The following is a 22,244-nucleotide window of genomic DNA, read 5'->3' as shown; positions in this document are numbered from 1 at the left end:
GGATCCTAGAATAGAAAAAGGACATTAATACAGGAAAAAAAAAATCACAAGTTAGTAATTCAGTTAATAGTATTACACTAATATTAACTTCTTGCTTTTGATAATTGCGCTATGGTATGTAAAAAATTATTAATGGAGGCAATAGGGAACTCTGTATTACTTTTGAAACTTTTCTGTAATTGTAAAATTATTTCAAAATAAAAAAGTTTTTTAGTATAAGAGGATGTTTCACGTAAGACAGGTAAAAACATTTAGAAGTCAAAGAACTGCAATCGTATTCACTGCATTAATACTTGCAGAGAGGGGTGCCAGGACTGTGCCAAGTGCTTTACAAACTTTATCATGTAGTGCTTACAACTAATATGAGATGGTTACCATAATACTCATGTTTCCCAGTAAGTTACTTAGGAGGTTATTAATAAGTGAAAGACCCCATTTCTCAGAAAACTCAGCCCCCAAAATTGACGAACACCTTCCATCGGCCCAGAGGTCCCACTTTTCGGGATACTAGTGGCGCCCCATTTCTTCGGGCCCGCCTCTTAATGTTTCTGACTTATGGAAGAGATACTGAATTTGGAGAGAAAAGTCAACGTAAGGTCTCCTCTCTGAACCTCGGATAGCTACAAGGAGGGAGCCAAGGTGTGGGACCTTCTGCGAACCACCTCTGGGTTTGGCGAGCAGGGGCTTCCGGGCTCTCGCTCCCAGTCCTCCGAGCCTCACTACCATCGAGCGTCGCGTCATTCCTCGCAGTGTTACCCACAGCACACCTGCGCCACACACACCAAACGTCCCCACCAGCGAACGGATGCGCGGGGTCTATCCCGGGACCCAGACGCCAGCGACCCTGGCGACCCGGGGCCTACAGCGCGCCAGAGACAGGAGGCGCGCCGGAAACTTTTCCACCCCGCGACCCCGGGGGGCCGTCCTGCTCGCAACGTCTGCGGCCTCCCTATACCAGCTTCTAATAAAGCTTCCAGAAACGAAACCGAGAGAGGCTCCGCCACTTCTGAAAAACAAGAGGAGCCACCATGGCGCTCGCACTTCGGATCCAATGCCCTACTTGCCGCCCAGCGCCTCTTGCGCGCGCGCCACACGGGCGCCAGGCCCACCAAGCCTGTGAGGGCCCGACGCCCCCAAAGGCGGCCTCCAGAGAGCCCCTTACCTCCCGCCGGGGCGCTCGAGGCCGGTCGGTGCGCACGGCGCAGGCGCAGGAGCGACGGGGCGGGGCGTCGCCAGGGGTAGGCAGGGTTGGGCCCCGCCCCAGGGTTGGGCCCCGCCCCCGCCCCCGCCCCCGCCCCCGCCCCCGCCCCGCGAGGCCTCCAGGCCGGGCGCGGGAGGCGCGCAGGTGAGTACAAATGCGGACGCTGCTCAGAACAGCGAAAGCCTTTTTCAAAAGTGGTCTTGATTTACGTTATGGGGTTGTGACTCGAACCAAGAGGAGAGAGACGCACAAACCCTCTTTAGGTCTGCTTGTTGTGTTTAAGACAATTCATGCTTGTATGGCCGACTGCATTTTGCAGTTTTCCTGTCCATTTTCCTCTGTTCTTCCTAGAATTTTATTTGCGGGTTGGGCATGTATTCTTAGCTCTGTTTTGAAACTGAAGCTCAGAAAGGTTGTGCCTCCCCATCCCGTCCCCAAAAGCCCTGTGAAGTGGACAGGGCAGGAGTGCCATCTTAATTGCAACAGGTGTAAAAATTAAAGCTCAGCAAATTGTGGTTTCCTCCAAAAACTGGTGGAGGGCTTAAGGCAAACGTCTTTATCCCGATTTTATAGATTATGACTCTGGGGTTTAACAAAGAGTTTTAAGTGACTCGCTCCAGTTCAGCCAGCTTATGACAGAGCTGGAACTCCAACTGGATGTCCTAATTTCCTTCCCAAGTTACTCCAGTTAGACCAGCTGCAACCACATGAACAAGCAGGTGGCCAGCCTTGTCCAAGTCACAGGTCCTTCTCTCTTCATGGCCTAACTTCCAGATCCAGCCCTTTTAAAAAGATGTCTGTTAATATTCAGATGACGTGCTTAGAATGTATTCACTAATGGCATTGTCTCAGAAGTGATCAGGATGTTCAAACCACAGTTAAGGAAACTCAGTTCTTAGGGTCTTCCAGTAGAGTAGGAGGTAAACAGGGAAGATTAGGGGCCTGTAGGTCCTTTAAAAAGCCTTGAAAGACAATTTCTAAAACAAAGCACCAAATCTACCAAGCAATTTGGATTTTCTTTGGGGACATAATGTATGCTGATGTTAGTTTTACAATGAGCCCCAGAATGTATTTATCAAATTTTGATTTTAAGGAGAAAAATTAAAGTATTAGGCAATACTGTGAGAAAATGTTTTTTATGCAAGGATCAGTGAAATAAGATCTTTTGAAATAAAAGATCATTTGTGTTAAGTTCTGAAAAAGCTTCCTTAGTTACAAAATCGGGAGGTGTGGTACTCAAAGATTCTAAATTTGGACCTGGACTTCTAGGTTTTTATATGTATGTTTGCCGTAAGTTAGGTGTGTCAAAGTAGTAGGATAAAACCTTTTTTTTTTTTTTTGGACAGAGTCTTGCTCTTTTGCCCAGGCTGGAGTGCAGTGGCGTGATCTCAGCTCACTGCAACCTCCACTTCCCGGATTCAATAGATTCTCCTGCGTCAGCCTCCTGAGTAGCTGGGACTACAGGCGTGTGCCACCACGCCCTGCTAATTTTTTGTATTTTTAATAGAGATGGAGTTTCACCATGTTAGCCAGGATGGTCTTGATCTCCTGACCTCATGATCCGCCCGTCTCGGCCTCCCAAAGTGCTGGGATTACAGGTGTAAGCCACCACACCTGAGCAAAACTTTTTAATCTAACTGTTTGTTAGCTTGATTTATAATCTTTAAATATTCAAACATATGGTGTGTGGACCTCTTTTGTGTACTCTGGGTCATCAAGTTTTTAGGGGCAGGCCTGCTACTACTGGCCGACATTTTCCTGAAGTCCTAACTGAACCCAGCAAGTCCAAACAAAACATTAAGTGTATATGTTGGAAAGAAAATTAAAAAAAAATTCTTTTAGGGTATTATGATTGATTGCTTTCTTGGAAAATCCATGGAATAAATTGAAACTAATTCAATAAGATGGCTATAAAATACCTCTCCTAAACAACAATCATCAGTTTTAAAATGTAGTGGGAAGAAGACTGGGCGTGATGGCTCATGCCTATAATCTCAGCACTTCGGGAGGCCAATGAGGGAGGATTGCCTGAGGCTAGAAATTCAAGACCAACCTGGGCAAAATAGTGAGACCCCATTTCTAAAAAAAACAAAAAAACAAACGTAGCTGGGTATGGTGGCATGTACCTATAATCCCAACTACTCAGGAGGCTGAGACAGGAGGATCAGTTGAGCCCAGGAGTTTGAGGCTGCAATGAGCTATGATCCCACCACTGCACTCCAGCCTGGAGAAAAGACTGACACCCTGTCTCAAAAAAAAAAAAAAAATTGAAATGTACTGGGAGAAAGATTACATTCAAAAATAACAGAAATCAAGTTTGCGTTTATAAGGAATTACAAGACCTATTTGAAGAATTGAGAATAATAGCTAGATGAGGGATAGGGGTGGAAGGAAGGATCACAAAGGGGCATGAGGAAACTTTGGGGGTGATAGAAATGTTCATTATCTTGATTGTGGTAATAGTTGCATGGATGTATATATATGTCAAAACTTACCAAATTGTACACTGTAAATATGTTTATGTATAAGTGCTTATTGTGTGTCAATTATACCTAAGTAAAGCCATTTAAAAAGGGAGGGGGGAAGAAGTAGCTTTTTATTTGATTGTATGTGATGTGTAAAGCACTTGGTTAGGCGCTTTACATGCAATATGTTATTTAATACTGATGACAACCCATGAAGTAGGTATTACAATCACCCCCTTCATACAGACTAGGAAATTAAGGCTTAGAGAGTAACTTGACCAAGGTCCAAGTCCCATATACTACATAACAGGAGTAAGACTCAAATCTTACCCAACAGTATTTATACTTTAACCGACTTCCATATTTCCATAAAAGATACAAGTAAAGACTTGAATATGTGGAAAAATAATACAGTCAATATTGTAAAGTTGTCCATTTCCACTAAACTAATTTAAAAATTTATCAAAATCCCATTATGATTTCTTTCTCTTTCTTTCTCTTTCTTGTCTTTCTTTCTTTTCTTTCTTTTTTCCTTCCTTCCTTCCCTTTCTTTTCCTTTCCTTTCTTATTTCCTTCCTTCCTTCCCTTTTTTCCTTTCCTTTCTTATTTCCTTCCTTCCTTCCCTTTCTTTTCGTTTCCTTTCTTATTTCCTTCCCTCCCTTCCTTCCTTCCTTCCTTCGTGTTTTGTTTTGAGATAGAGTCTTGCTTTGTCACCCAGACTAGAGTGCAGTGGGGATGATCATGATTCACTGCAGCCTTGACCTCCTCCCGCCTCAGCTTGCCAAGAAGCTGGAACCACAGGTGTATGCCACTATGCTGGGCTAATTTTATTTTTCTAGAAATTGGGACTCCCTGTGTTGCCCAGTCTAGTCTCCAATTCCTGAGCTCAAGCGATCCTCCTACCTCAGCCTCCCAAAGTGCTAGGATTACAGGTGTGTGCCACCACACCAGGATCCCTTTATGATTTCTATAATAAAACAATTTTAAAAATCCAAATTGATTTTGCAACTATTACTCTTTCTTCTTAGAATGCCATTTTTTGCCTGCTTTTCCCCATCTCTTTCCCCCCACCCCAGAGTAAAGAAATTACTCTTTATTCTGTTGGACTCAAAAGTCATCTCACCTAGGAAGCTTCCCCCACTGATATGGTTTGGCTCTGTGTCCCCACCCAAATCTCATCTTGAATTGTACTTCCATAATTCCTACATGTTGTGGGAGGGACCTGGTGGGATATAATTTGAATCATGGGAGATAATTTGAATCATGGGGGCGATTTCCCCCATACTGTTCTCGTGGTAGTGAATAAGTCTCAAGAGATCTAATGTTTTTATCAGGGGTTTCCACACTTTTGCATCTTCCTCATTTTCTCTTGCTGCTGCCATGTAAGAAGTACCTTTCACCTCCCGCCATGACTCTGAGACCTCCCCAGCCATGTGGAACTGTAAGTCCAAATAAACCTTTTCTTCCCAGTCTCGGGTATGTCTTTATCAGCATCATGAAAATGGACTAATACAGTAAATTGGTACCAGTAGAGTGGGGTGTTGCTGAAAAGGTACCCAAAAATGTGGAAGCAACTTTGGAACTGGGTATCAGGCAGAGGTTGGAACAGTTTGGAGGGCTCAGAAGAAGACAGGAAAGTGTGGGAAAGTTTGGAGCCTCCTAGAGACTTGTTGAATGACTTTGACAAAAATGCTGATCATGATATTAACAATAAGGTCCAGGCTGAGGTGGTCTCAGATAGAGATGAGGAACTTGTTGGGAACTGGAGCAAAGGTGACTCTCGTTATATTTTAGCAGAGACTGGCAGCATTTTGTCCCTGCCCTAGAGATTTGTGGAGCTTTGAACTTGAGAGAGATGATTTAGGGTATCTGGTGGAAGAAATTTCTAAACAGCAAAGTATTCAAGAGGTGACTTGGGTGCTGTTAAAGGCATTCAGTTTTATCAGAGAAGCAGAGCATAATAGTTTGGAAAATTTGTAGCCTGACAATGTGACAGAAAAGAAAATTCCATTTTCAGAGGAGAAAGTCAAGCTGTCTGCAGAAATTTGCATAAGTAATGAGGAGTCAAATGTTAATCGCCAAGACAATGGGGAAAATGTTTCCAGGGCATGTCAGAGGTCTTCACAGCAGCTCTTCCCATCACAGGCCCAGAGGCCTTGGAGGAAAATATGGTTTCATGGGCTGGGCCAAGGGTCCTCGTGCTGTGTACAGCCTAGGAACTTGGTGCCCTGTGTCTCAACTGCTCCAGCTGTCGCTGAAAGGGGCCAATGTGGAGCTTGGGCTGTGGTTTCAGAGGGTGCAAGCCCCAAGCCTTGGCAGCTGCCACGTGGTTTTGAGCCTGCAAGTGCACAGAAGTAAAGAACTGGGGTTTGGGAACCTCCGCCTAGATTTCAGAGGATGTATGGAAATGCCTGGATGCCCAGGCAAAAGTTTGCTGCAGGGGTGGGGTCCTCATGGAGAACCTCTGCTAAGGCCGTACAGAAAGGAAATGTGGGGTTGGAGCCCCCACACAGAGACCCTACTGTGGCACTACCTAGTGGAACTGTGAGAAGAGGGCCACCGTCCCTCTAGACCCCAGAATGGTAGATTCACTGACACCTTGCACTGTGCACCTGGAAAAGCCACAGACACTCAACACCAGCCCGTGAAAGCAGCCAAGAGGGGTGGTATACCCTGCAAAGCCACAGGGACAGAGCTGCCCAAGACAATGGAACCTACCTCTTGCCTCAGGGTGACCTGGATATGAGACGTGGAGTCAAAGGATATCATTTTGGAGCTTTAGAATTTGACTGCCCCACTGGATTTCTGTTACAGGGCATGTGCTCTGTAACCCCTTTGTTTTGGCCAATTTCTCCCATTTGTAACAGCTGTATTTACCTACTACCTGTACCCCATTGTATCTAGGAAGTAAATAGCTTGCTTTTGATTTTACAGGTTCATAGGCAGAAGAGACTTGCCTTGTCTCAGATGAGACTTTGGACTGTGGACTTTTGGGTTAATGCTAAAATGAGTTAAGACTTTGGGGGATTGTTGGAAAGGCATAGTTGCTTTTGAAATGTGAGGACATGAGATTTGGAGGGTCCAAGGGCTGAATGATATCGTTTGGCTCTGTGTCCCTGTCTAAATATCATCTTGAATTTTACTCCCATAATTCCCACGTGTTGTGGGAGGGACCTGGTGGGAGATAATTTGAATCGTGGGGGCAGTTTCCTCCATACTGTTCTCGTAGTAGTGGATAAGTCTCATGAGATCTGATGGTTTTATCAGGGGTTTCCGCTTTTGCATCTTCCTTATTTTCTCTTGTCACCACCATGTAAGAAGTGCCTTTCACCTCCTGCCATAATTCTGAGGCCTCCCTAGCCATGTGGAACTGTAAGTTCAATTAAATCTTTTTTTCTTCCCAGTCTCGGGCATGTCTTTATCAGCAGCGTGAAAACAGACTAATACTCTCACCCTCTCAGGTCCAGGTTTAATGTCCCCTTATAAGCTACTACAGCAATCTATGCTTATCCCTATAAAGGTCCTTATCATAATTAGTCGAATTCTTCATCTTCTTATCTGTGACTCTACTAGATTCTAAGTTTCTTGAGGAAAGATATACATTATTATTTACTTAGAACCTAGTACGGTTCCTGGAACATCCTAGGAAAACGATGTATTTTACATGAATTAAGCAATAAATTTTCTAGTATCATAAAGCAAGTATATGAAGAATCTGAAATAAAATCCAAATTTGGCACAATGATATAGACCTAATAGGTTATCTTCCTGGCCCATTACTTTTCTGAGAACTGCAAAGAAAAGCCCAGGAACTGCTCCTCCCCTCCAGATCTGAATGCTAACAGTTATGAGTCTCTGTTGTACCAGCATGAACCCCTTCCTACCCTTGACCACAGGGAATTGGTCCAGGAGCAGACAGGGCCCCTGAGTGGGCTTTTCTTTGCTGGAAGCCTTTTTATTACAGCTTCAATCTCATTACTTATGATAGGTCTGTTCAGGTTTTGGACTTCTTCATGGTTCAATCTTGGCAGGTTGTATGTGTCTAGAAATTTGTCCATTTCTTCTAGATTTTCCAATTTATGGGCATATACTTGCTCATAGTAGTCTCTAATGATCTTTTGAATTTCTGCAGTTTAGATTATAATGTCTCCTTTTTTGTCTCTGATTTTATTTATTTGGGTCTTCTCTCTTTTTTCTTAGTCTAGCTAAAAGTTGATTGACTTTATTTATCTTTTCAAAAAACCACCTTATCATTTTATTGATCATTTGTATTGTTTTGTTCATTTTTATATCATTTATTTCTGCTCTGATTTTTATTATTTATTTTCTTCTACTAATTTGAGGTTTGGTTTGCTCTTGTTTTCTAGTTCTTTAATATGCATTGTTGGGTTGTTTGAAGTTTTTCTCCTTTTTTATTAGGTGGTTATTGCTATAAACTTTCCTCTTAGTACTGCTTCTGCTGTATCTCATGGCTTTTGGTGTGTCATGTTTCCATTTTCATTTGTTTTAGGAAATTTTAAATTTCCTTCTTAATTTTTTCATTGACCTGCTGGTCATTCAAGAGCCTATTATTTAATTTCCATGTGTTTGTATAGTTTCCAAAGTTCCTCTTGTTTTTGATTTCTAGTTTTATTCCATTATGGTCAGAGAAGGCCCTTGATATTATTCTGATTTTTTTTGAGTGTTTTAAGACTTGTTTTGTGACCTAATATACGACCTATCCTTGAGAATGATTCATATAATAAAGAGAAGAATGTGTATTCTACAGGCATTAGATGAAATGTTCTGTAAATATCTATTAAATCCATTTGGTCTATAGTACAGATTAAATCTAGTGTTTCCTTGTTGATTTTCTGTCTGGGTGATGTGTCCAATGCTGAAAATGGGGTGTTGAAGTCTCCAGCTATCATTGTATTGGGGTCTATCTCTGACCTTAGTTTTAATAATATTTGCTTTGTATACCTGGGTGCTCTCCAGTGTTAGGTGCATATATGTTTAGAATTACTAAATTCTCTTTCTGAATTGACCCGTTTATCATTATATAATGACCTTCTTTGTCTCTTTTTATGGACTTTGTCTGAAATCTTTTGTCTAATAAAAATATAGCTGCTCCTGCTTGTAATCCCAGCACTTTGGGAGGCCGAAATGGGCAGATAACTTGAGGTCAGTAGTTCAAGACCAGCCTGGCCAACATGGTGAAACCCCATCTCTACTGAAAATACAAAAATTCACCAGGCGTGGTGGCATGTGCCTGTAATCCCAGCTATTCAGGAGGCTGAGGTGGGAGAATTGCTTGAACCCAGTAGGGCAGAGGTTGCAGTGAGCTGAGATCATGCCACTGCACTCCAGCCTGGGCAACAGAGCGAGACTCCATTTCAAAAAAAAAAAAAAAAAAAAAAGCACAAATGGCTACTCCTGCTCTTTTTTTGTTTGTTTGTTTCAGTTGGCATGGAATATTTTTTTCCATCTCTTTATTTTCAATCCATGTGTCTTTATAGGTAAAGTGTGTTTCCTGTAGACAACAGATCTTTGTGTCTTTTTAAATTAGTTCAACTACTCTGTGTCTTTTTGATTGGTGAGTTTAGTCTGTTTGTATTAAATGTTACTATCAATAAGTAAGGACTTACTTTTGCCATTTTATAATTTGTTTTCTTGTTGTTTTGTGGTCTTCCCTCCCTGCCTGCCTGCCTGCCTGCTTTCTTTCCTCCCTCCCTCCCGCCCTTCCTTCCTTTTGTGAAGAGTATTTTCTCTGGTGGTATGTTCCAATTTCTTGCTTTTTAATTTTTGTGTATCTGCTGTAGGTTTTTAAATTTGAGGTTCTCATGAGGCATGGAAATAACAGCTTGTAACCCATTATTTTAAGCTGATAACAACTAAACACTGGTTATAAAAACAAACAAATAAGCAAAGAGAAGAGTAATAAAAACTCTACACTTCAACTTCACTTTACACTTTAACTGCTTGCTTTTTAACTTTTTGGTGTTCTTATTTATATCTTACACTGTCCGTGTCTTGAAAAGTTGTTGTAATTATTATTTTTGATAGGTTCATATTTTAGTATTTCTGCTCAAGACATGAGTAATTTCCATACCACAGTTACAGTGTTACGATATTCTGTGTTTGGCTGGGCACAGTAGCTCATGCCTATAACCCCAGCACTTTGGGAGGGCAAGACAGTTTTGGCAATGTTGCCCAGGCAGTCTCAACACCTTGAGCCCATGTGTTTGAGACTAGCCTGGGCAACGTGGCAAGACCCTGTCTCTACAAAAATTTTTTTAAAAATAAGCCAGGCACGGTGGCATGAGCCAGTGGTCCCAGCTACTTGGAAGGCTGAGGTGGGAGGATCACCTGAGCCCAGGAGTTGAGGATGCAGTGAGCTGTGTTATTAATAGCACCACTGCACTGCAGGCTGGGTGGGCAACAAAGCTAGACCCTGTCTTAAGAAAAAACTTCCGTTTTTGTCTGTTTACTTATTATTACCAGTGAGTTTTGTACCTTCAGATCACTTCTTATTGCTTAACATCCTTTTCTTTCAGATTGAAGGACTCCCTTTAGCATTTCTTGTAGGACAAGTTCGGTGTTGATGAAATCCCTCAGTTTTTGTTTCTCTGGGAAAGTCTCTATTTATTCTTCATGGTTGAAGGATATTTTTTACCGGATATACTATTCTAGGATAAAAGTGTTTTCTTCATCACTTTAAATATGTCATGCCACTCTGTCACACCATATGTACTGCCATGTCAAACCTGTAAGTTTTCCACTGAGAAGTCTGCTGCCAGACATATTGGAGCTCCTTTGTATGTTATTTGGTTCTTTTCTTTGGCTGCTTTTAAGGTTCTTTCTTTCCTTCACCTTTGCGAGTTTGATTATTAAATGCTTTGAAGTAGTGTTCTTTGGGTTAAATCTGCTTGGTGTTCTATAATCTTCTTGTGCTTAAATACTGATATCTTTCTCTAGGTTTGGAATGTTCTCTGTTATTATCCCTTTTAATACATTTTCTACCCCAATCTCTCTCTACCTTCTCTTTAAAGCCAGTAACTCTTAGATTTGCCCTTTTCAGGCTATTTTCTAGATCCTATAGGCATGCCTTATTCTTTTTTATTCTTTTTTTATTTTGTCGCCTGTGACTGTGTATTTTCAGGTAGCCTATCTTCAGGCTCACTCATTCTTTCTTCTGCTTGATCAGTTCTGTTGTTGAGATACTCTGATTCCTTCTTCAGTATGTCAGTTGAATTTTTTAGCTTCAGAATTTCTGCTTGGTTTTTAAAAATTATTTGAATCTCTGTTAAATTTATCTGATATGATTCTGAATTCCTTCTCTGTGTTATCTTGAATTTTGTTGTACTTCCTCAAAAGAGCTATTTTGAATTCTCTGTCTGAATGTTCATGTAATTCTGTCACTCCAGAATTGGTCACTGGTGCCTTATTTATGTTGTTTAGTGAGTTCGTGTTTTCCTTGATGGTCTTGATGCTTGTGGATATTCAGCAATGTCTAGGCATTGAAGAGTTAGGTGTAGTCTTTGCAGTCTGAGCTTGTTTGTATCTATCCTTCTTGGGAAGGATTTCCACGTATTCAGAGGGAATTGAGTGTTGTGATGTAAGTCTCTGTTCACTGCAAGCATATCTGCATTAGGGGCCACCCTAAGCCCAGTAGTGCTGTGACTCTTGCAGACTCGTAGATGTACTGCCTTGGTGGTCTTGGGTAAGAGCTAAGAGAATTCCCTGGATTACCAGGCAGAGACTCTTGTTCACTTTTCTTACTTATCCCAAATAAATGGAGTCTCTCCATGATGAGCTTCCTGGATCTGGGGGAGGAGTGACACAAGCACCCCCGTAACCACCACCACTGGGACTGTGCTGAGTCATACCTGTAGCCAGCATAGCACTAAGTCTTGCCCAAGGCCTGCAGCAGCCACTGTCTGGCTACTGCCAGTGTTCACTCAAGGCTCAAGCGCTCTTCAGTCAGCAGGTGGCAAATCCAGCCAGCCTTCTGTCCTTCCCTTCAGGACTATAGGTGCCCCTCAGCCCAGGGCAGGTCCAAAAATGCTATCTGGGAGCCAGGGCCTGGAGCTGGGAACCTTAGGCAGCTCCTTAGTGCTGTATTTTACTGTGGCTGAGCTAGCACCTAGGCCACAAGACAAAGTCCTTTCCGCTCTTACCTCTCCTTTCCTCAAGCAGAAGGAGTTTCTCCCCATGACCACCACCACCCCAGGCCTATAGCAAGTACTGCTTGGTTTACTCAAGTCCCAAGGGCTCTTCAGTCAGCTTGCAGTGAATGCTGCCAGGCCTGGGTCTCTCTTTAGGGCAGTGTGCTCCCCTCTGGCCCAGGGTTAGTTGAGAAATACCATCCAGGAGCAAAGTCCTGGAATCAGAGACCCCAGGAGCCCACTTGGTGCTTTACCCTACTGTGGCCAAGCTAGCTGCAAGGCTTACTCTTCCCTCTCCTTTCGTTAAACCGAAGGAGTCTCTCTCCGTAGCCACTACAGCTGGGAATGTGCTGGGTCACACCTGAAGCTAGCACAGCACTCAGTCTCATCCAAGTCCTGTGACAAGTACTGCCTTGCTGCCGCTGGTGTTTATTCAAGGCCCAAGTGCTCTTTAGTCAGCAAGAGATGAATCCTGCCATAACTGTGTCCTTCTCTTTAAGGCAGAGGGTCCCCTTCTGGCCCACAGTGTCTAGAAATGTTCACGAACTAGGACTGGTTTGGGGGCTTCAGGACTCTTCCTGGTACCCTGTTCTACTGTGGCTGAGATGGTATACAAGTTGCAAGACAGAGTCTTCTTTGCTCTTCCCCCTCCTCTCCTCAAGTGGAAGGAAGGAGTCTCTTTTGGAGCTGCAAGCTGTGCTGCCCAGGGTTAAGGGGGTTTGACACAAGCACTCCCTTGGCCACCCCAGCTGGGGTCTCACTAGGTCACGTGCCCCCCAGGTCCACTGGCTCTGAGTCCAGCACAGTACCAGGACTTGCCCAGGAAATGCAGTCCTTGTTGCTTAGACTGTCTTTCAAGTTTATTTAGGGTCCTAGAGCACTTTAGCCCATGGTCATGTGGCTTGCTGGAACTCAGGTTCTGACTATTGGGATGGATGATCCCCCTCTGGCTAGGGCAGGTCTAAATGCTCCCTCTGTGAGCACCAGCTAAACTCTTTCTTGTGTTGCTTTCCACTCAGGCACCACTGAGTTCCAATGCAAAGTCTCACAATCACTGTGCTCTTCCTCCCCCAGGCATACAGATTCTCTCTCCTCACCATACAGCTGCTGCTGGAGGATGGAGAAGGGGTGGTGTCAGCAGTTCAGGACTGTCTTTCCTACCCTCTTCAGTGCCCTTCCTTGATAAGCTGTTTAAACCAGGTACTGTGATCACTCACCTGATTTTTGGTTCTTACAAAAGGGCTTTCTTGTGTGGATAGTTTTTCAATTTGCTATTCCTGGAGGGGAGATGTTCATTGAAGGTGTCTATTCAGCCATCTGGCTCCACCTCCCTCCAATCTATCCCTCATTTTTCTTTGTTTTAACTAGCTCAAATAAAGTTCTACTTTCAATCTAGATAATTCTAACTATTGTAGACACAAAATCCCATGTTTCTACTATCTTATGATATCAATTTAAACATATGTATATAATGAATCCACTGACTTTAGTACTTAAACCTCACCACTATCTGCTTTATTGTCCCCTGCCACCACACACACCATCACCAAACAGTCTGTTCATATATATAGTAAGGTTAAAGAGGCTTTATAGCAAACCCAAATGAGTAAACACCTTCCCATTCACTACAGAGGAATTTGATAATCATTTTATAAATGCCCAGACATCTGCTTATAAATTTTGTTCCCTTTTTCCCTCTTCCCCTTTTTGTTCTTTAGATTAGCTAGTTTAGTTATTCTCACAATTTAGTGTGCCTAAGATTATTGCATAAAATAGTATTTATAAAGTCATGCTTAATGAACCTTTTGGGCAATTTAAAGAATTTTCAAGGGTAATTTTGACTATGTAATTTTTGCTTTGTCCATTGACTTTAATTCCTCTTATTCACATCCGTTACCATCCTAACTCCTCCTCAAAAATGGAACTTTACACTATGCTTACAGTGAGAACACAGTAAACAAACAGCGTTAAAATTATATTAAATGTTATTTTTACCTCAGCAGTTTACAAGGCACTTTGGATTTTGTAGTACCTTAGTTATTATTATTATGAATGTCAATTAATATCACATGATAGACGTACAAACATGCAAGTTAGCAGAAATTCCACATGAGCCCAACCTTATTTTCTAACTTTATTTCCAGTTACTTTCCATCACACATCTTTAGTTCTAACCAAATTGAAATTCTCAGTGTTTTTTAATCCCAGTCCTTTCCCCAATCCTATCCTGTGCCTTCCACCTGGCATATTCTCTACCAATTGCTCTTCCCTCTATGCATGTCCAAATCATACTCATCTTTCCATGTTCATACCAAATATGGCCTCTCCTAATATTTCTAGAATTTCTAGATTTAATGCCTCCTTCCTCCAAATGACTACCTTATAATGTGGACTTTCTGGTTTTTTTGACCCATCAGTCTACCTTTTAGTACAGTAATTTGGTATGTGTCCTGTTGTCCCGCCAGTGCTTTAAACCTTTCAGCTCTCTGTTTAAAGTAATAACAGTAACAATATATTGGGTGATGATACCTTATGGATAAGTCAAAAGAATGGCATAAATGCTTTAAGGGATGGGAGGGAGGAATTGGAAATAAGGTAACTGCACTACCTCTAGAGTGGCATTGTGTTACTTGAAATTGGACTTAGATCAGTTGTGAACGTATATTGGAAACTCTAGGGCAACTACTTAAAAAATTCAAGAAGAAGTGTAATTGATATGCAAAAGAAGATAGAAAAGAAGGGGGAGCAAAAATAAACAAAGAACAAGTGCAATGAGTAGAAAACATTAGGAACATGTAGATGTTAAACCAAATACATCAATAGCCACTTTAAGTGTGAATTGTCCAAATATATCAATTTTTTGTGAGTGTGATTGTCAGACAATAAAAAACAAGACCCATATGTTGTCTCCAAGAAACTCACTCTATAAAGACACAAGTAGGTTAAAAGTAATGGAATGGTGGAAGAGATACCATGCTGTATTCATTAGCTAGGGCTTCCATAACAAAGTTCTAGAAATTGGTGGCTTAAACAAGGGAAATTTATGTTCTCACAATCTGGAGGTTAGAAGTCTGAGATCAAGGTGTTGGCAGAATTATTTTTTCCAAGGGTCATGAGGGAAGGATCTGTTCTTAGCCTGTCTCCTTGGCTAGTAGATGGCCATCTTCTCCCTCTTGAGAAGCATATAGAGTTCCCTCTGTTCGTGTCTGTGTCCAAATTTCCTCTTCATATAAGGACACTAACCATAGTGGATTAGGGCCCATTCTTATGACCTTATTTTAATTTTATACCTCTTTAAAGACCCTGTATCCAAATATACAAGTCACATTCTGAGGTATTGGGAGTTAGAACTTCAACAATAAAAATCTAGGGGAGGGGACACAATTCAACCCATAATATATGCTAACACTATTCAAAAGAAAGCTGGAGTAGCTCTAGTAATTGCAGTCAATGCAGACTTCAGAACAAGGAAAATTATCAGGGATGAAGAAGAGCACTTACCTAATGATAAATAGTTCAGTTCTCCAAGAGGACAAAACAATCCTTAATGTGTACACACCTAACAACAGAGCATCAAAATACATGAGGCAAAAACCAATACAAATGCATGGAGTAATAGACAAGGTGCCTTACAAATAGAATTCGGGAGCAACGGTGCAAAAATTAATTTCCTTAAACATGTTATTTCTTCCAGGGGCAACAGGATTGTTAAAGAACCAAGGAAGTATAACAATAGGGCAAAATTATTCCTGAGATAACAAATATTTCAAGATTCCTGTCGGAGAAGCTGTTGGAGCTCTCTTTTGCAGGATTATAGAATCTGTCCTCAGTCCTTTGACAACTGACACTCTCACCAGTAAACCTTTTAATCCCCCAAGTAGTGGAATACATTTAAGGAACTGGAAATCATCAAAATTCACAAAGAGCACCACCCTCTCTCCTCTTATCCCAGGAAGGCCCAAATTCTATTGTCATATCCCTTACGGGATTTTTTCCCCTTTTGTAGGCTTCAGTTGTTTTTAGGAGCTTTTTGAGTAATATTTATACTTCTAGCCAAAGATACATTAACTTTAATATTTCCTTGGCAGATTAGTACTAAAGAGAGAAATGTTGCTTCTTTCATGGAAATAAATTGATAGGTTCAGCAACTGTCGTTTTGCTTATATAAGTGAACACTTCAGAAGAGAAGTGTTTTGAACCTGAGCAAATGGTTTTAAATATGGAAAAAAATTTCCCGAATCCCAGTACCTAAACATTAAAGGACATAATTGGTAAGTTTAAATCTTTCCAACATCTGGTAAGTGCTTTCTCATTCAGTCATTCAGTCTGCACCACCAGCATGTCAGCCACTGTGCTGAGTCCTGGTGATTGAAAGTTTAAAAAGATCCTGTTTCTGTCTTCCAGGGGTTCACAGTCTGGGAGGGAACACAGACATGTTACTAAACACAGTATAATTAATAACTGTTAGATTAGCTGTCCCTACAAAAATGCTATAGAAAAACACACAGAGCTGGCAACTTACAAGTTTAGTCAGTACATGGGCATTATCACAGAAGGAAGAAATAACATTCTTAACAGAGAGAACATATGTAAAAAGCACAGAAAAAAAATGCAACAGTGGTGTGTCCAGCTCCCTCAGAGTAGTGGGAGTAACAAGAGAAGACTCTTAAACTCAACTTGATTTAGGATGAATAATTTAAGTGGCTTGTCTGTGCAGCTTTCTGCTTCATAGTTAGCACCTACAAGTGCTAAAGCATAAAATCAGAGAAGGCTGCCCGAAAACAGGATGAGTAACTACCTCAGAGGTATTTATCAAAGTTCATATAGATCATCTTTCTATTTGTTTCAGATCTTATCATGGCACGATTTGGTTTTTATCTTTATTGTGTTCTCTCCATCTAAGACACATACCGTATAGATTCACAAACTCATAACACCTACAGATTACTTGTGGGGGCTTCTGAGGCCTTCCACCAATTTTTTTTTTTTAATTTCAAAAACATTTTAAGAGACAGGGTCTCGCTATATTGCCCAGGCTGGAGTGCAGTGGCTATTCACAGGTGCAATCGTAGTACAAATGTGCCTGGCTTCACATTTAAATTTAAATCTCCAGCCTCACCAGGTGCAGTGGCTCACGTCTGTAACCCAAGCACTTTGGGAAGCTGAGGCAGGAGGATCGCTTGAGTCCAGGAGTTTGAGACCAACCTGGGCAACATGAGACCCCATCTCTAGAGAAAATTTTAAAAGTAATAATTAAAAAATAAAAACCTCCAGCCTCATAGGCTACTATTTTCTGAACCAGGTTCCTATAGTTCCTCAATATCCCATCCACTTTCTTGCCTCTATGCCTTTGCTCAAGCTATACCTCTTTGGAATGCCTTCTGCCTCTTTTCCATTGATCAGAACTTTATCCCTCCTTGAAGACCTACCTCAAATGTATTTTCTCCTCCAAAACCTTCCCTCATTTTCCCAGCCTGTGTTCCCATAATACCTTGATTTAATTTTGCTCTGTGTTATAGTAATTCACATACCCGTCTTCCCAGCTAGAGCAGAAACTTTCTGAGGGCAGGGACTTTGTCATAATTATTTTGTGTTCCCAGCACCTGGTACATGACTGGGAATGTGGCACTTGATAAATATTTGTTTTAAATGAACTGTTCGTCTCATTGCCTTTGTGTTCTCATTAGTGTCCCCTCCAGTTTCATGACTGAGTTTCTCCAGCTGAGCAAACCTTCTGAAGCTCAATTTATCACTGAGGCTGAGATTAGAGGAAGAATAAAAAACTACCCGAGGCACAGGGTCACCACCCTGACAGCACAGCGAATCACTTAGAAACCTTTTAAAAGATGTAGTTGCTCCTAGCACTTTGGGAGGCCGAGGCGGGTGGATCACGAGGTCAGAAATTCGAGAACAGCCTGGCCAACATAGTGAAATCCTGTCTCTACTAAAAATACAAAAAATTAGCTGGGCGTGCTGGGGGGCACCTGTAATCCCAGCTACTCCGGAGGCTTAGGCAGGAGAATCACTTGAACCTGGGAGGTGGAGGTTACAGTGAGCCAAGATTGCGCCATTGCACTCCAGCCCGGCGACAGTGTGAGACTCCGTCTCAAAAAGAAAAAAAAAAAAAAAAAGATGTAGTTGCCTGGGCCCCACCTTCAGAGATCTTGACTTGTCCTGAAGTAGATGTCAATATATTTTCCGTAAACGTTTCTAAAGTATAGTCAGTTTTGGGAACTACAGACCTGAAGCGTGGATGGGAAATTATTGCTGGGCCCCATATATAAGTTAGAATAATTTCTAATTTGCTTTTCTCAAAAGGTAATGCTTTTCACAGAAAAACATAGCTAAAAGAATGGAGACCACAGAGTCTGGATGAAGTTGACCTTTTTTCCAGAGAAATCTTTGCCATCAGGAGCCTGAGTTACGCTATGGGAGGAATCACACAATTGGCATGATACTCACTTTTGAGTTCCTGCTTAGCATGTCTAGAGAATCCCAGTGCTCCCCATCATATATATCTTTAAAATCTTATTCAAGGAAAAGCCATAAAGTGAACTGAAATCAAAATGCCAAGCACCAAATCATGAAATGAGTAATGAAAGCTTGAAAGTTCCCAGTTCCCTTGAGGGTCTCGACATGGATGTCCCCTGTCGAGGGGGACATGCAGTCAGTGGAATGGGAGAACCGGGCCAGATACCATGAGGAGGACCCCATGTTGCATAACTCCAAGGCCATGTGTACAGTGTGGGCCATGTGAAGAGTGCCCCCTGGAGTTGTGTAGTGCTGCATCTTAACACAGGGACTTTCCAGTCCTCAAACCCAAAAGATTTCTGGTGGTGGCTTCCAGTTTGGTTCTGTTCTCCAGCCTTCTTCTGGCTTGGAGCTGTCACTCAGAACCAAGGTGAAGGATGAAGAGTCTCCTCATCAAAATCTCTCTGCTGGGGTCTTTTCCTACCTGAGGGTGTCTTCACCAGGAATTCCCCTAACTGGCAGCTCTTGTCAACACATTCTGGATCCCCCTGATGGACTCCAGCTAGACTTGGTTCTTAAATCATTCACTGTAGCAGAGTTTCAGAAAGGATTTAAGTTCCTTTTCGTCACCACTACTCCTGTTCTCTTTCCCCATTGGTCAAAGTGTCCATAGAGCAGGAGAGTACATACTTTATTTTCAGATTAGGGCCGTTTCAGGGTGTGTGTGTGTGTGTGTGTGTGCACGTGTGCATGTGTGTGTGTGAAATTTAACAGTCTAAGGGCAAAGAAGTAAAATAAAGCAGTATTATCTATTTAAAAATTATCCCAGAACCTTCCAGAGAGTAGAAACCTTAAAAATGTTAGTTTCTATTGTTCTTGGCAGATGATAAAATGAATGCAGTGATGGTGATGAAATCTACTGAGTAGCTTTCACTTTTTATATTTTTAGAGAGAGCGGAGAAAGCAGCAGGGTCCTCACAGTAAGGGGAGGATTAATTTTTTCCAAATGAAGTTGTAAAAATAAAAAAAATAGGAATTTTGGATGAGAATCCATTTTTTATAAACTATAAAGGACTATATAAAATGAATGGAGTTATTTTGATAAGAGATGCCAAACTGAATGCCACAAGGGTTTGAAGAAGAGAAAAAGACCACAACCTGTTGTGGAAATCAGGAGGAAATGTTATCTCCCATATAATAAGCATGTGATCTTGTACAAGATGTGATTTTTTGCATTGTGGAGCTGGGACCATGATCCCTGCCCTGACTACAAAGCAAGGCTGATTATGAGAATAGAATTGGATTTTTTGTGTCTGCACTTGTGTCTGCACTTTGTGTCTGCACAATACAAATACAAAGTGATATTATTGTAGCTATTATTGGTGATGAAGATATTATTATTGATTTTGAAGAAATTGGTCAGCATTTAACTGGCAGATCTGGCAGAGGAAGGCCTTACAGGTAGAGAAAAGATGACTGGAGAGGTTTCTGCCAATTTTCTTGGGTGATTGAGAGTCCCTGTATAAAAGAGTTGTTTCTGAGCATCTGTTGACACCTACATTGTCACTGGACCTGTGACAATGCTAGTAATATGATAATGAATAAGAAATGCTATCTGCCTTCAGGGAGCTCACCTTGACTTGGTTTTAAGGATGGCTTCAAATATCAGATCAAGAAATGTATAGTTAATGTATAGGCAGCGGAGGGCCACTGAAGGTTTTAGAGCAGAGGAATGACATATTTTAGGCCCTCCTGACAAAATACAGTACTTAATTCAGCTTTCAACCAGCTTACTATCAGGAAGTATTTTTGGCTAGCAGATGATTGAGCTTCGCAAGCCTCAGGCTTCAAGAACCTGGAGTGTTGTACCCCTCTAAATAGCACTTTTTAAAAAACTTGTGAATAATGGAACTGATTGTTTCCTTCTTTGCAATGACTGTTAGAAAGCCTAAGCTAAATTTAACCAAGTACATAGGACTTCAAAGCATGAATATGAATCCCTGCTTCAGCCCTGGCTAATTTTTCCCACATTCAGTTTATTTTTAATCCTTCCCTTGCTTTTATAAAATGTTGTTGAATTATATGTAGTTTTGTAAATCAGGAAAAAGATTAATTATAAATAGATAAATATCATTTCTTATTTTTTATTTCTTATTTAGTTAACTTTTGGTGAAGATTATTTGAAATGTCCACAGGAGACATTTGCATGGATGAGATATATTGGAAAAGTAATGTTACAGATGTTACTTTCTAACATTACTGCCCATCTCCTAACTTAAAATTCTGTTAAAGTCACGTATAACATAACACTTGAATATGATGTGACAATAAATGCAACAAAATTTTTGCATTTAAAGTTTGAATTCTGCTTTCAAAAGAATTTAACAAAAGATACAAACTGAAAACTACCTAAATCTTTGTTCCCATGTGTTTTTAAAATTCTGTTTAAGTTTAAATAAAGGAGCTATGATTTATAGCCTATCAGAACGTTAGAAGATAAAATCTGCTATCCTGATTTTTAAAATCATACATATAAAAATTCATTTGAAATGAAATGAAATCTGTTCTGTAACTAAAAGTTACTTATAATGCTTGGATTACATTGCTAGATCAGAAGAAAGGAAGGTATAGAAAAGTCTGTATGTATTTCTGTGTTCAGTCTGCCTTATCATTTTAAACTTACATTTTTAAACATTTGAAAGCAAGATAATATTTAAGAATTTGAAAAGTATTAAGGACATTTTTCTCTATTAAAAATTTCTCTTTAGCGATTGCTTTTAGGGCCAATTTACAAGACCCACAACTAAACTGTTTTTTTTTTAATTTTTTTTTGGTTTATATGTATACCCTAATCTTTGCATTCCTCTTTCCCTCTACCCCGTCCTTCAATTGACTAGGTGATCAAAGTTTATCTCTTTTTGTTTCTGATAGAACTGACTGTTTCTGGAAAAGGTAAACATCTACTCTCCAAAGGGCAGTGACTTTCTACCTGTAAAAATAAAAAGTAAACTTCAGAAGAAAATTCTTAAAGAGGAATTTAGAGATGTTCCAAATAAAGGCAATATAGTTTCACTGGAACTGAAATGTTGCCTTCCAATTCTACTACAGAAGGCAGAGTGGCACATGTGGCACCTGGTCGGGATGGACTCACTAAAGGATTTAACCCAGACTTCTGATCAACAAATATTGCTGCTACATTAACTGATTTGCAACGAAGAAAGAAAATATCATCCAGTTGATTTTATTATTTAAATATGGGCTCAAATCTTAAATCTGACAAACTAATAAATAAATATGTCTGAAAAGTAAATAGTAAATGGTGAGCTGGTATGGCTGAAGCATTTGTACTGAACTCATGCTGCTTACTGGAGATCACTGCATTCTTTTCTGTGCTCAGTAATCTACTTAAACTATGTCAGAGATTCGCCTGAGACTTACTTTCCTGACCTTTCTGGCTCAGATTATTTCTTTATTTAGGAAATCAGAACATTTGTTTGTTTTTAGGGTTCAAGCACCTCTTCTCATCTCTATAATGTCTCCAAATGTCTCAGAGGATTCCTAACACTATCTGTGTTTCTTGCACATTATGGTATAATTTATCTGTGTCTAGAGATCTGAAGTCAGGGAAAGTAGTTAAGGGCACTCTTTCTTCTTCCTCATATATCTTGAGACACAGTTCTCTGCTCTTGTGGTTTGTCTGACCCTTTTGAGTTCCTGTTATGCTTCCATTTGCACCAGAAGACAATGGAAATCAAGTGAAATTAAATACAAAATGTCAGAACTAGAAAAGCTATTAGATCAAGTTTAGATAAAGAAATGAGAGGGATTTAATCTGGTTTGTTCCTTACTAAGACATGTACATGGGGCTATATCCAAGAAAAAGCTATGAAACACTTGAAACACTAACTCCCCTTGTACTGAGTCTATGCTTATGTGCAACAGACTTTTGATAGTAGTTTG

General features: G+C 40.8%; 1 protein-coding gene and 1 long non-coding RNA gene across 3 annotated transcripts in view; one reads left to right on the top strand and one right to left on the bottom strand.

Annotated features, from left to right (window-relative positions):
• STX17 (syntaxin 17) overlaps positions 1-1,222 on the bottom strand; it is a 69,816-nt gene extending 68,594 nt beyond the window's left edge. Inside the window, exon 1 of one of the 2 annotated variants that reach the window (XM_024252010.3) lies at positions 1,163-1,222. The gene's annotated coding sequence lies outside the window, so the exon portion shown is untranslated. The other variant, XM_054520369.2, reaches the window with a different exon arrangement.
• A 77-nt stretch (positions 1,223-1,299) lies between these two features.
• Positions 1,300-21,594, top strand: LOC103891507 (uncharacterized). The gene is made up of 4 exons (XR_008509887.2): positions 1,300-1,345; positions 5,001-5,107; positions 12,888-13,013; positions 21,216-21,594. It is a non-coding gene; the product is annotated as an uncharacterized LOC103891507 (long non-coding RNA).
• The last annotated feature ends 650 nt before the right edge of the window (positions 21,595-22,244 follow it).

The sequence above is a fragment of the Pongo abelii genome, chromosome 13 (assembly GCF_028885655.2).
Source record: "Pongo abelii isolate AG06213 chromosome 13, NHGRI_mPonAbe1-v2.0_pri, whole genome shotgun sequence".
NCBI classification, from domain to species: Eukaryota; Metazoa; Chordata; class Mammalia; order Primates; family Hominidae; genus Pongo; species Pongo abelii.
This window is presented reverse-complemented; position numbering and strand designations above follow the sequence as displayed.